Source organism: Furipterus horrens, unplaced genomic scaffold (assembly GCF_987537825.1).
Source record: "Furipterus horrens unplaced genomic scaffold, mFurHor1.1.pri manual_scaffold_13, whole genome shotgun sequence".
Lineage (NCBI taxonomy): Eukaryota > Metazoa > Chordata > Mammalia > Chiroptera > Furipteridae > Furipterus > Furipterus horrens.
This window is the reverse complement of record NW_028327183.1, coordinates 46,230,433-46,245,870: the sequence shown is the minus strand read 5'-3', so window position 1 is coordinate 46,245,870 and position 15,438 is coordinate 46,230,433. Positions and strand designations below refer to the sequence as shown.

At 44.4% G+C, this 15,438-nt stretch overlaps 1 long non-coding RNA gene across 1 annotated transcript; it reads left to right on the top strand.

The window, feature by feature from the left end:
* Positions 1-5,800: 5,800 nt before the first annotated feature.
* LOC149994965 (uncharacterized) lies at positions 5,801-6,627 on the top strand. Its single transcript, XR_016507747.1, has 3 exons — positions 5,801-5,900; positions 5,985-6,244; positions 6,418-6,627. It is a non-coding gene; the product is annotated as an uncharacterized LOC149994965 (long non-coding RNA).
* Positions 6,628-15,438: the final 8,811 nt, after the last annotated feature.

The following is a 15,438-nucleotide window of genomic DNA, read 5'->3' as shown; positions in this document are numbered from 1 at the left end:
GCCAGGGAGCTGAAGTGGAGCAAATGCAACGTGGTGGTGGTGGTGGTGGTGGTGGTGGCAGCAGTGGCAGCGGCAGCGGTGGAACCAGAGGTCACACAGTATAAAAACCAAGAGGGACACCTGGGAAGCTATTCCAGTCCCAGGCCAGACCACTCAACTCACAGTTCCAGTGCTGGAAAAGTAAAGCTGCTTTGCTTCTGGCTGTGAAAACCAGTGGGGATTGGGGGAGTGGAAGACACTTCTGGTCTCACAGGATAGTCTTTTTGGAGGGCGCTCATGGTCCTAGAGTGTACACAAACCCAACACTCTGGGAACTGTCACTGGGTGACTACTAGGGGGGCACTAGTCACATATGGGAAGCAGGTGAAATGACTGGAAAAGGGCAAGTGCTGAGTAAGCAACATTGTTCCCTCTCTGACCCCTCCTCTGCATACAGCACCACAGTGTGGTGAAATGGGTCACCCAGCACTGACAAATACCTAAGGCTCTGCCCCTTACAATGTAACAGGTGGGACAGCTCTGCCTAAGACACAGAGGCAAACACAGGAGACTGTCATGTTGAGGACACGGAAGTATGTATGGCCCAAAAGAGGGAGAAGATCAAAGCTCCAGAGGGAGAACCAAGTAACGAGGAGATAGACAACCTAACAGACATGGAGTTCATGATGCTCACAGACATGATTGAATAAGGCAAATGCAGAAGGGAAGAAGTTAAGGCTATGCTAAGTGAAATGAAGAAAAATTCACATGAAACCAATGGTGAACGGAAGGAAACCGGGGTTCACATCAATGATTTGGAACACAAGGAAGAAATAAACAGTTAACCAGTACAGAATGAAGAAACAAGAATTGAAAAAAATGAGGAGAGGCTTAGGAACCTCTGGAACAACTTTAAACATAGCAACATCTGAATCATAGCGGTGCCAGAAGGAGAAGAGAAAGAGCAAGAAATTGAAAGCTTCTGTGAAAAAATAATGAGGGAAGACTTTCCAAATTTGGCGAACAAAATAGACACACAAGTCCAGAAAGCACAAAGAGCCCCAAACAAGCTAGACCCAAAGAGGACTACACCAAGACACATCATAATTAAAAGGTGAAAGGTTAATAATAGAGAATTTTAAAAGCAGCAAGAGAAAAGAAGAGAGTTACCTACAAAGGAGTTCCCATAAGGCTATCAGCTGATTTCTCAAAAGAAACTTTGCAGGCAAGAAGGGACTGGCAAGAAGTATTTAATGTAATGAATAGCCTACAGCCACAATTAGTCTATCCAGCAAAGCTATCATTTAGAATGAAAGGGCAATTAAAGTGCTTCCCAGACAAGGTAAAGCTAAAGAAGTTCATCATCACCAAGCCCTTATTATATGAAATGTTAAAGGGACTTATTTAAGAAAAAGAAGATCAAAACTATGAACAGTAGAATGACAACAAATGAATCTAAAAACAAAAAACAGAAAACAAAACAAAAAAACAAAAAAACCAAACTAAGTAAACAACTAGAAAAGGAACAGAGCCATAGATATGGAGGGCTGTCAGCGGAGAGGTGAAAAAAGGAGAGTGGGGGGAGAGGTATAGGGATTAAGAACCGTAACTGGTAGGTACAAAATAGGCAGGAGGAAATTAATAATAATATCGGAAAGGAAGAAGGCAAAAAACTTACATGCATGGCCCATGGACATGAACTAAAGGGGGTGGGATTGCTGGAGGGAAGGGAGGTACTGGGCAGAGTGGGGCAAAGGGGAAAAATAGGGACTATTGTAATAGCAAAATCAATAAATATACTTTTTTAAAAAGAACACACCTATCTGGAAAGCTGATGAATATTCTGCTGGAACCTTCCCCTGATGCCTCCCCTAATGATCTCACCTGCAAAAGAAGAGATAAAACCCTCAGGACAAAAGACCCAACTGGGCTCTCTCAGGAGCATGATCACCCTTTTCTTTCTCAGGTATGAACTTTCTCCTGATCTCTAAGGGTCCCCATGAGACTTGCAACCAGGGGAACAAAATGGGCAGTGGTCGCCTGTCCCAGGTAACCCCCTGAACCTGCCTCCAAGGCCCCCTGGTCTCTGATTCTTCAGCGAGCTGACAGCTGCCCCGCCTTAGCTCACCTCTTTCCTATAACGTCTCTAGGGAGCCTAGGCTCTCCTGTTGCTTCTTCTACCCTAACTCCTTCATGTTTCACTGTCCCCAGCTTTAATAAGCATACTCTCAAAATCACCGGGATTCGTGTTGTGAAATCTTCCCTGCACAGGGTCAAGAACCCACCCCAGCCAGCCTGGTCCCTTTCTGGTGACAAAGGTGTCCACACAGAACTGGAAAGCAAGTTCTTTTCTCCCTAGAGGCTGGATTGTTTGTAGATCCAGCACAGCCACAGAAACTGGCTGAAAGCAATTTCCAGCTCGCTATTCCTCCAGCAAGTTCCTTTGATTTGACTCCCTGTTTGGCCGTGATGTGGCAGCAGCCAAGTTTCTGAGCCTTGTCACCTGTCCACACCTGCGGTCACCCACATTTGGTCACATAGGCTCTTCCTCTTAGGCTTCAGAATCTTGAAAGGCTGTTAGGATTTTCTTCACTGAGAAATAAAGTACAGGTACAGGAACATGTGGAGATTTTAATAGGATTTGATCCAAATCATGAAAAGTACACCTGAATGTGAGAACTTTAAATTTTATTTCAATTTATGTAGTAAGAATTCATTAAAAATGTTGGAACATGAGTCTCAAAGTACTAAACACTTTGAGACTTAAGTCTGGAAATAAGGAGTTGAAACCTCCTTTCATTACTTGTCCGTGTTTCCCCCACCCCGGGGGGTGAGGGTGTGGGTCAGGCTTCAGAATCTAGAGGGAGCAAGAGAGGCACGATTTTGGAGGAAAACAATTAACCTCATCTCCTAGGGCTGAGGGAAGAACACGTCAAAGTGTAGCTGTGGTTTGTGACTGGATTACATTGGTTGTGAAGAAAAATTTAAAACCCTTTGTATCAGGAATTGCCAACTGACACACCTCCAGTGTCCCATAAATCAGTCACGCACAGAGGCTCGGGCATGCTTGTTCTCAGTGGGCTCCAAAGGGCCTGGAGCCGGAACTTCAGAACCAAATGCGGGTTCTGAATTGTATGGGGTGACTGGGCACTTGCTAAGTTATTTAAATTCATCGTCTTCACAGATGCCTCACAACTACCAGTAAAGCCTCCCTTTTCCCTTCTCAAAGGACATTTAGAACAGACACACACACACACACACACACACACACACACACACACACATCTGTGCCATGCACTGTTGACCGCTGCCTCATCCTCCCGCTGTCAGTTCAGAAAGCACTTCCTCGGGGTCCTCACTCCCTGTCTCCCCACATTATGTCTGGTCTCCTTGTTTGGGTCCCTTTACTTTCCCTACATGCACGTTAAAAGTAGTGCAATACTTATTCCTCTCCCGTCTGCCTCCTGGACCAGACTGAGCCACGTTGTCTCGCTTGCAGCTCCGCCCTCCGCACCCAGCACAGGGCCCCGCACGGAGCAGACGCTCTCTGCTCACCCACGCCAGCGTCAGCAGCCACATGGAGGAATGACGTGGGGGTGAACCTGATGCAATTTCATAGGAAAGGGTTAGCAAAGAGCAAATACACAGGAGTAAATCTGATACAGGTGTGCAAGGTCTTCACGCCGACAACTTCCAAACACGGCTGAAATAAGTTAAAAGATATCGGACTGAATTCAGACCTCTTCCACGCTCCCGGATTGGATGCCTCAGTATTCTGAAGGTGCAAATTCTCCCTAAGCCTCTTTCCCTCCCTCCCTTCCCATCTCTCTAAAGATAAAATGAAATAAATAAGTAAGTAAATATTTCTTTAAAAAATTCAAAAATATAAAGACAGCCCACAAAATGGGAGAACATATTCACCAATACATCTGATCGGGGGTTAATACCCAAAATTTATAAATAATATACAAAACTCAACACCAAAAAAACCCAGACAACCCAATTGAAAAATGGGCCAAGGACCTGAATAGACATTTCTCCAAAGAGGACACACAGACGGTCAACAGACATATGAAAAGATGCCCAACATCACTCATCATCAGAGAAATACCAAGTAAAACCACAATGAGATATCACCTCACGCCTGTCAGAATGGCCATCATCAATAAATCAACAAACAAGTGCTGGTGAGGATGCAGAGAAACGGGAACCCTAGTGCACTGTTGGTGGGAATGCAGACTGGTGCAGCCACTGTGGAAAGCAGTATGGGGATACATGAAAACATTAAAAATGAATCTGCCTTGTGACCCAGCTATCCCACTTCTGAGACTATATCCAAAGGAACCCAAAACACTAACCTGAAAAACCATAAGCTCCCCTATGTTCACTGCAGCGTTATTTACAATCACCAGGATATGGAAGCAGCGCACGTGTCCATCAGTAGATGAGTGGATAAAACATCTATGGGACATTTACACAGTGGAGCACTACTCGGCCATAAAAGAGAAGAAAATTTAATTCTTTGCAACAGCATGGATGGACCTGGAGAACATTATGCTAAGTGAAATTAGCCAGCCAGAGAAAGACAAGTACCATATGATCTCACTCATACGCGGAATCCAATGAACAAACTGAACTAACATGGAAATAGAGACTCGCAGATAGAGAGCAGGAGGACAGCCGGGGCTCGGGGTTGGTGGGTGGAGGGACTGAGCGAAAGGGAAAAGCACTCACGGACAAGGACAGCAGTGCGGTGACTGTGGCGGGGAGGGGGTATAAGGGGACTAAGTGGTCATGGGAAAATGCAAATAAAAATTTCAAACTAATTATCAATTGATAAATTGAACTTACGATAAAATAAGAGTGAGAAATGGGTGGAGGCTGCCTTTGGACGAGGCTCTCTACAATGCACTTTTGGTCCGTTTTATGAATCCTGGAGGTCTATCCTACATCTATTTGTTCCTTTTTCATTCTCTCCAGCAGGATCGCTGTGGCCCCTGCTCTTCTAGATCATGCTGCAACTTCATGGTTTCCCCCAAATAACTCTAAAGAATTGCAGACAGTGCAGGTATGAAGGTGGATTTTGTGTGGGAGTAGAGGGACCTTTGAAACGTCCCGGGTGCAGAAGTGTGGGAAGTCGAGAATGAGCTGGCATTTGCTGGGTGATGTGCCAGGGAGTCTTTATCAACTGGGTTCCCCTCGGCAGAGTTCAGGGAAAGACATGTCGTAACTTGGAAAGGTTTCAAGGTGGTATTTACCCTGAGACTTCGTGATTACTGGGAAGGCAGTAAGTAGCCTGCTAGAACTGGTTCAGGAACAATTTGTAAAACTTTTGATGTGTTTTTTCTTCCATGTAACTGTGACTCTTCAAGCTGCTCCCTTCCTGGCAGCCCTGCCCTTCTGTTGTAATGTGAGGTGCATGAGTGTGTGAGGTATGTATGTTACAGGACTCTGTCCCAGATCAGGTGCTGCTGCTGCTCTGCTATCAACTATTCTGGAGGGTAATCATGGGGCCCAGGACCTTTGGTAAGGGGCCCCCAGCTTCAAGTGTAGCTGATGTGTTATCACATCCCTAATGTACCTCTGAACCTCAAACTGAATTCTCTTTCCTGTTCAGTTCTTGACTTCTCACTCTGTAACCACCCCTGTGCCCTCTCTGACTACGCTGCAAACTCTCCCCCAACCTGCAAGTTTCAGAATCTTAGCTCCTCCCAGAACACCCCCGACCCCTGCCAGCCGGAGTCAGTCTCAGAATCTACTCTGAGCTGTTAGCTACTTTGGCATAAGCTCACTGACATCATCTTAGGGCCCCTGGTAGTGACCAGAAGGCTACTCTCCAGCATTATTCTCATTCCCCTTCTGTTTCTCAGTTGCTGCCTTCATTGTTCAACTCCTGTGCTCATGCTCAGCAGGAGACCCAGGTGAGAACAGGGCACTGCGGAAGGGAGGGGCTCCCTAGGGTGTTAGATGGGTCTTTGGAGCCTGTTCTCCTCTGGCTCCTCTAGACCCTGGACAGTGGATGTGCCTGCCAGCAACCAAGTGTGGGGACCAGATCTACAACCCCTTGGAGGAGTTCTGTGATGACAAGACCATCCTGCCCTTGAACCAGACCCGCCTCTGCACCCCCAACTGTACTTTCTGGCCCTGCTTCCAGCACTGCTGCCTTGAGTCCTTGGGCTCTCAGAATCGGGCTGTTGTGAGGCTTAAGGTCCCGGGCATGAAGTCCAGCTGCATGTCTGCCCCCCTCACCAGGATCTGTGCCCAGGTAAGGGTCAAGTTCTGGCTGGGGGGCTGGGGGGGACGGGGACAGGGGATGTAGTTTTGTTGTCTGTGTTTGTTGCACCCAGATATGCAGTCTCTGCTAAGCTATTGTCACCCCATTTCTGTGTCAACATGTGATCTGTTTCCCTCTCTCTCTCTACGCCTATTTCTCTAAAGAAATACCTGCCCAGCAAGCCCTCTGCCTGAACTGAATTTGTCTGGACCATCCTGAGAAGCACAGACACAGAACACTCAAGACTGTGATATTTATGAGATTTATGGGGATGACCACTTGGTAAGTTATGTGAAGTCTCATCTCTGGAGTGTACACCAGAAACTTATGTGATGTACTCTGACTGTATGTGAAAAATAGAAATTGAGTCCTGACCAGTATGGCTCAGTTGGTTGGAAGGTCACTCCACAACTGAAAAATTGCAGATTCGATTCTTGGTCAGGGCACATGCCTAAGGCTGTGGGTTTGGTCTTGGTTCAGGCGCATATGGGAGGCAACCATCGATGATTCTCTCTCCCATCAATATTTTTCTCTCTCTTCCTCCCTCTCTAAAAGCAATGAAGAAATGTCCTCAGGTGAGAATAAAAATTAAGAAGGAAAAAAAAGAGAAACTATTTAAATAAAGAAAATATACTGTTATTTTTCATTTTAAGCTATATTTTATTGATTATCCTGTTACAGTTGTCCCAATTTCTTTTCCCTTTGCTCCCCTCTACCTATTACCCCACTTCCCTTTAGCAATCCCACCCCCCTTAATTCATGTCCATGGATCATGCATATAAATTCTTTGGCTTCACTCTTTCCCATATTACTATTAACATTTTCCTGTCCATTTTATACCTACCAATTATGTCTCTTAATTCCTCCACCATTTCTCCCCCTTCTCCCTCCCAGCTGATAACCCTCCAAATTTTCCCCATACCTATGATTCTGTTGCTATTCTATAATTAGTTGTTTGCTTAAGTTGGTTTTGTTTTTATTTTTTAGATTCTGTTGTTGATAGTTGTGAGTTTGTTGTCATTTTAATGTTCATAGTTTTGATCCTCTCTTTCTGAAATAAGTCCCTTTAACATTTCATATAAGAAGGGCGTGGCCATGATGAACTCCTTTAGCTTTACCTTGTCTGGGAAGTACTTCATCTGCCCTTCCGTCTAAATGATAGCTTTGCTGGATAGAGTAATCTTGGTTGTAGGTCCTTGCTTTTCATCACTTTGAATACTTCTTGCCAGTCCCTTCTTGCCTGCAAAGGTTAATTTGAGAAATCAGCTGATAGTCTTCTCGGTATCCCTTTGAAGGTATCTCTCTTCTTTTCTCTTGTTGTCTTTAAAATTCTCTCTTTATCTTTAACCTTTTGCATTTTGATTATGATGTGTCTTGGTGTGGTCCTCTTTGGGTCTAGCTTGTTTAGACTCTCTGTGCTTCCTGGACTTGTATGTCTATTTCCTTTGCCAAATTTGGGAAGTTTTCCTTCATTATTTTTTCACTTAAGTTTTCAATTTCTTGCTCTTCCTCTTCTCCTTCTGGCACCCCTATGATTTGGATGTTGGCACGTTTAAAGTTATCCCAGAGGTTCCTAAGCCTCTCCTCATTTTTTTTCAATTCTTGTTTCCTCATTCTGTGCTGGTCGACTGTTTATTTCTTCCTTATGTTCCAAATTGTTGATCTAAAACCTGTTTCCTTCTCCTCATCATTGGTTTTTGTGGAGTGTCCTTCATCTCACTTAGCTTAACTTTCAGTTCTTCCCTTATACATTTGCCCTACTGAAGCATAGCTGTCAAGCCTGTGAGCATCTTTATCACCAGCGTTTTGGCCTCTGTACCTGTTAGGTTGAATATCTCCTTGTTGCTTAGTTTTCCCACTGGAACCTTGATTTGTTCCCTCTTTTGGGCCATACTTCTCTGTCTCCTCAACTTGACAGGCTCCTGTGTTTGCCTTTGTGTCTTAGGTAGAGCTCTCATTGAGCTGTTACACTGTAAGGTGTGGAGTCTTAGGTATTCATCAGTATGGGGTGGCCTGTTTCACCATGTGTGGCGTTGTGTGTGGGGGAGAGGTCTGAGAGGGAACAATGCCACTTCCTCAGCACTGGCCCCTTTTCCAGGCACTTCTCTTGCTTCTGCTTCCCGTATGGGACTGGCACCCCTATAGCTGTTGCCCTGGCTGTGGTTCCCAGAGTAGGTGTGTCTGAAGATGTTGTAGAACTGTGGGGGCCCTCTAAACAAGCGGTCTCTGCTCTGAGACCAGCAGTTACTTCTTCCACCCCAAAACCTACTATTTTTTTTTTCAGTCAGAAGCAATGAGGCTTTATTTTGCCCAGGGCTGGAACCATGAGCTGCGCAGTCTGGTTTGGTGCTGGGAGGACTCCCCAGGTGCCCCTCTCTTCTTTTTTAAATGTGTGACTGTTCTTTCTGCAGGCTGACTGCAGCTGCTGCCGCTGCTGCCCCCACACTGCATCCTCTCCACCCTGGCTCTGCCCCTCTTACCTGTCTGGATGAGTATTTCTTCTTTATATCTTTGTTGGACTTCCATACAACTCAGTTTTCTGGAACTTATGGTCGTCTCCAGTTTTGATGTAGTTTTATTTCTTCTCAGTTGTGGAGAAAGACCCAGTGAGTCTATCTATGCCTCCGTCTTGGCCTAGTCGTTTCTGTTAATAGGAAACCTTGTAATCAGGTGCGTGGCTGGTGACGCAGACCCTCTCTGTTTCAGTGCAGGTGGTGGCTCAGGGCCTGCGTGACTGCAGACCACAGTTCCTGAGACACAGTGACCACTGGCCACAGTCTGTTTTGCAAAGCCTGACTCTGGTGGCAGGTTACAGGGCAGGTCACGTGGGGTCTCTGGCCCTAACACTTATGCATGATTTCCCCAAGTTACCAAAAGAGGGGCTGAGTCAATAAATGTAAGAGAAAGCTGCCCACTCGCCTCCTCCCACCCAGTTCCCCAGAGTGAACCAGGGTGTCTGGTGGAGAAGGAAATCCATTTTTTGAAATAGCCCTTTTCACAGTCATTGATGTGGACTGTTGCTTTGCACACATCTTTCTAGTTTGCCTTTTTGCAGATGTTTTTTGTAAGGAGGGTAAATCGTATTTTGTTTAGCAGCTGTTGGCTTGATTATAACTTTTAACTGTTTAGCAAGAGGAACACACATATGAGGGGCAACCTGAAGCTTACATCAGCCTTTAGCAACAGTTGGCTGTTGCTAAGCTCACTTTGCAGAGGGAGAAGCTAAGGGTAGTTTAATATGTGATATTCACGTGTATTTATCACCAACTATGTGCTAGGGACTGGGGGTGTAATGATGAAGAAAGGGAAATATGATAGCCTCTTCTTCATCTTTACTTATTTTTTTTTTATCCTCACCAAAGGACTTTTTTTTTTTTTTTTTTTTCACTGCTTTTAGAGAGAGAGGAAGGGGGAGAGAGAAACATCGATGTGAGAGAAACATTGATTGGTTGCCTTTGGTATGGTCCTGACCAGGAGATCAAATCAGAAACCCAGACATGTGTCCTGACCAGGAATTGAACCCACAAACTTTTAATGTACAGGATGACCCACCAACCAAGTGAGCCACACTGGCCAGGACCCCTTCTATATCTTTAAATAGGGGAACAGCTGGATTATCTAGGACAGTCCATGTAAACCTATTGACCCAGCATAATTACCAGCTCCCTCTTTTACTCTCGAGTGTTGTGTTTGGACAATAAAGTACACCATGACCCTACTTATAGACCTCACTGTACAGTGCAGGGACAGACATTAATTTAAAAAATTGTACAGGTAACTTACTAACTGCAATTCTGATAAATATGAAGAAGGAACAAAAATGATGTGCAGAAAACAAATAGAGGGATTTGTTGCCTCCTCAGAGGGACAGTAAGTGACCTTTAAGGTGAGGAAAGTGAGGAGGGTGACCATGCCAGGCTTGGGGATGTCAAGGGAAAAAAAAAATGAAAATTCTGCATTGTGTTTTAAAAGTTGTCCTTGCTATAATCACTGTTTAGTTTGATTTCTGTTTTTGTTGATACAACAAAGAAAACAAGTATTCTTTGCTAACTGCAAGGAAATCTGGTGAGTTTTTACACTGGCTGAATTAATTATAACAAAAATAAATAAAGGCAATAAGTGAATTAAATATTTAAAATTTTAACTTCCTAAAGCATACAGGGAGTGACTCTAATTTAATTTCCTATTAGAAAATCCCAAGATTAAAGGCCATGGAACAATCACCCATTGATAAACATTTCAATAAATGCTCACAGAGGCATGTGCGATTTTAGGCTGACAAGATACAGACTAGATAAAATTCTAACAAGGGAAGACTTCACCCCACCTGGCTACTGATTCTTAGTATCATTAAGGAATCTGATATGCAAGTATTTACAAAAGGCTAGCTGAGTGTTTTTGCAATCTTAAAGCTAAGATGCAAAGCTCCTGAATTTTGCAAGGTTCTTCTAGTTAAAAATTGTGCACAGTGTGTAAAAAGTCCCCCTGGGGTGCAGGATAGTCAAAGCATCTTCAAGGACAGCAAGAAGGGCAGGGTTGCTGGGGACTCAGACACTGCGGTGAGGGAGTGATTGAGGCGAGGTGGGTGAAGGCAGTCTATGCTGGTGATCGTGGTGAGGAGCTTGGGACCCATCGTAAGACTCATGAGAGGCCAACAAAAAAAAAAAAAAAAGATGTGACTCATTTTTTAGGGTAACCTTCAGGAAACACCTGATCAGATCTGCGATTTGGCCTCCCAGGGGCCAGAGTGCATGCTGGGAGGTGACTGAGCAGGTGGGAGCAAACTCCAGGTGCCAGGAGATGGGGACTGGACCAGGGTGAAGACAGTGGGAATAAACAGGAGAGGTCTAATTTGTAAAATATTTGGGTGGTAACAGCAATATGACTTAGGGGTGAACTGGATACTCACTCAATCATCTGGTATTTATTGAGCACCTGCTATGCGCTGGGATTTGTTTTGGGTGCAGGAAACAAGAGGGGAGAGAATAAAGGTCAGTCAAGGATGGTGCTCAGATGTATGGCTTTTGTTACTGGAAGATAATCACATCACTTCCTCTGACAGGACTCATGAAAGAGAACTCATTTGGAAGAACAAACCATGAGCCATTCAGGGAATCTTGCATTCAAAGTGCCTGTGGGGCATCCAAGTGCAGATTTCAAGTAGGTGAGAGGACATGCAGATTCAGAATTCAGTTGAAGGCTCTGGGCTGGACATAAAAACCTGGACATTCTCTGCATTTCACGGTGGCTGAGTCATTGTCTGGACAAGATCACCTGGCAGAAAAAGCATAACAGTCAAGGAGGGAAGAATGAGTCTGGAAGGGAGAACAAAAGACCAGCCAGAGAAGCAGAAGGACTGTCTTAGGACACAGAAGCCAAGGGAAGTGAGTATTTCAAGAAGATGGAAGTGGTCAATTATGCCAGATGTTGACCAATAGCCCATGGTCACCCAGATAATAAGGGGTAGAGCCAAAATTTAAAACCAGGTCTAACTATTTAATAAATGCTGCTGGGACACAAGACCAGCCATATGGAAACAATATTAGACCCCTCCCTCACACCATATGCAGTTATAAATGCTCACCGAGGGAAAAATCTAAAAGTAAAACAAGGTAACAATATATTTTTTAATAGACAACGTGTTATAACCTTCATGTAGAAATATCTCCTTAAGGCATTATAGGAAACATAGAAACTATAAAAGAAAAAATAGATTTTTAATAGACTTCATGAAAAGGTTTGCAGCACATTAAACAGACAGGGTTATATCTCCCATATTCAACAACCCAACAGGAAAATGATTTTAAAAGGTGGACAGTTCACAGAAAAAGGGTGCAGTCATACCTATGTAAAAAGGTGATCACCTCTCTGGTGTTCAAGAACATGCAAAGAAAACACTAATGAGATACCATTCCCTGGTTGGTAAAGCGTTTTGAAACTGATCACATTGCTGGGGGAAGGAAATACTAAAGCTCTTTTGAAATGGTATTTGGCAGTACTTATTCATATTTAAGTGTAGCTCTATTTCCTGATCTGGGTAGTAGAGACATGGGTGTGTTCATGGTATGAAAATTAATCGAGCTCTCCACTCTGTTAATTCTATTAACTCTATAAATGTGCTCCAGTAACTCTAGTTAAAGTGTACATCTGAATGCCTTTTCTATAAGTATGTTATTCTTTAATGTTTTTAAAAAGAACTAGAACACAAAATGTACATACCCAACAACTCAGCAATACTAGTTAAGGCATTCTTTTCTTCATTTTGCAAAGTGGTAACAAAATGGCAAACACCACAATTTATTTTTAAAATGGGCAAAGGAGCCCTGGCTGGGTTGCTCAGTTGGTTGAAGCACCATTTCACACACCAAAAAGACTGCTGGTTCGATACCCAGTCAGGGCACCTGCCTAGGTTGCAGGTTTGAGCCCAGGGAGGGTGCATGGGGGAGGGGGCGGGGGGGGGGCAATTGATGTTTATCTCCCAAAAAGATTAATAAACATATCCTCAGTTGAAGATCTATAAAAACTAAAAATGGGCACTGGAGATGAACAGGCATTTGACAAAAGACATATTCAAATGGCAAATCCAAATGGACAGCAAACATAGAAAAATACTCATTCTCCTGAGAAGTCATAAAAATGCCAATTAAAGTTACAAAGAGATGTCATACATTTATACTCATACATTTAAGAACTGATAACACCCACTTCTGGGGTGAGTGAGGGCTCCATTACTCTACTGGTAGAAATATGGATTATTAACAACCTTTTGGGAAAATGTGTGTAGTCTTGACCTAGAGTCTGTATGTATAATGTATAATTGTGTCAGTGAGTAGGGCTGTATGTCTGGTAATATTCTGTGCAGCACTGAGGAGGAAAACACTGGAAAGCTGCAAAAAGACTGTCAAAATGGTAAACCTAGACCATATTATTCAAGTACTATAAAGAATAACTGAGCTGCATTGACCTGGAGAGATGCACATGAAATACTAAGTGACAAAAGGAAACATGATATGCACAGCTTTGATTTTTAATATATGTCCTTATATGTTTGCAGGTAGTAGAATATATGGTTTAAAACTTAAATCTCTGCCCTGGCTGGTGTGGCTCAGTGGATTAGGCACAGGCCTTTGAACCAAAGGGTTGCCATTCGATTCCCAGTCAGGGCACAGGCCTGGGTTGTGGGCCAGGACCCCAGTTGGGGGCACATGAGAGGCAACCACACATTGATGTTTCTCTCCCTCTTTCTCCCTCCCTTACCTTCTCTCTAAAAATAAAATAAAATTTTGTAAAAAGTAAATAAACAGGTTTAAGAAACATATCACACATTGCAATGTGTACCTGTATTCGGATATAAAAGATTATTTATTTATTTATTTATTTATTTATTTATTCATGGGCCCCCAACTGGGGATTGAACCAGCAACCCTCTGGATTGCAGGCTAGCACCCAGTCCACTGAGCCATGACAGCCAGGGTCATATTTGAATATTAACTCACACAAGCCAATTACAAAAGACTTTAGTGAGATAATCAGAGACCTGTCAACACATACATACACACTAAGAAATTTTTGTTAATTTTGTTGTATGGAATAACACTGCTTCTGTTTTTATTTTAAATGCCCTCATATGTTAAAGAAACATATTGAAGTATTTACAGAAGAGAAATGTCTGGAATTTGCTTCTCTGAGGAGGGCGGGTAACATAAGTTAAACAAGATGGACAAAATGTCATGACCGTTGAAGCTGGGGCACAAGTACATGAATATTACACTATTGTCTATTTTTGTGTGTGCTTGGATTTTTCCTAATAAAATGTTTTTCAAAACCTGTGGCTCCCCCAAACTCTCCAAGGAGCTTCCCAATCAGCCGCTTCTAGCAGATGTTTCCCCGCCCCCACGGCCCACCTCCCTCTCCTGCAGTGCTCCAGCCAAGCCTCTCTTGGCAAATGTAGCTTCCCCCTCCTGAAACTCTCCTCCTTCTCCAGGCGGGAATGACCCCACTCATCCTTCAAACACCACCTCCCCAGGAAGCCTGTCTGTCCCCAGCCAGACTAGGTCACATCCCTGTTCTCTGCTCTCCTGGCTCTCTGTACATTTCCTTCCTAGCTTCCTGGCTGGTGTTTATCACTGTTTTCTGTTTGGACCCTCCCCCCATGAGGACGGTCAACGGCTGTCTGGCCACTAGGTAGGAACTGGGCTGTGACCAGGCTGCATACATCCAACTCTGCTACACTCACTGCAAGCTGGGGGACCTCGGGCAGTTTCACTTCCCATCTCTGTGAAGTGGGACAAAAATAACAGCTACCGATAACATTGTAGGAATCTAGAAAGGATGCTTAGACCACGTCTGGCACTGAGTAAGAGTTCAATAAACATTAGTAGTGCCGGGTGATGTGCCTGGCACACAGCACGAACTCGTTAAATGTTGGATGAATGAACGAATAAATCTTGGGAGTCGTCCCAGACTCCCGAACTCCAAGGTGAGAACAGAAGCCACTGTCAGGCTGTGGGATGTCAGGGCAGAGGGCGCCTCCTTGTGGCCATCCTGGGAAACACACGCACGCACCCACCAGGCCCCAGGGCAGCTCCTGAGGATGAACTGAATGAAGGTAAAGTTTATCCGGATCCCATCACTGCACAGCCACGCTCCTCCAGGAAGACCCACAGGGTCCTGCAGCCCCCTCAGCTCTCACACCCGGGTGGGGAGAGGCCTGGGTCTCCTTGTCAGCGCCGAGGGCTCACTCAGTCCTGCGCTAGCAGCTGCCAACAGTACACAGTGGCTGGGGAACCTAAGGGGGCTGGGCCCTGGCTGCCTGGATTCCAGGTCTAGCTTGGCCATATTTCTCACTGTGTGACCTGGGGCAAGTTCTCTAACCTCTCTGGGTCTCAGTTTGCTCCTCTGTAACATAGGGACAATAGTAATGCCTACTTTGTAAAGATTAAATGTAGTGAAGTCCTAAAGCATTGAGCAGAGTCCCTGGCACCCAGTTAAATGCTCAAAAACATTTGCTACTGGTATTACTACTATTACTACTACTATTACTAATACACTACTACTCAAAATATTAGCCCTCCTCAATGTGTGGGGCCTCCTCCAGGCAGAGACCAAGTCCCCAGTTCAGCGCAGGGCACGCAGCAGGCACTTAATATAGGAAAAGCCTTTGCTCTCCTCACTTCATGCTTCCA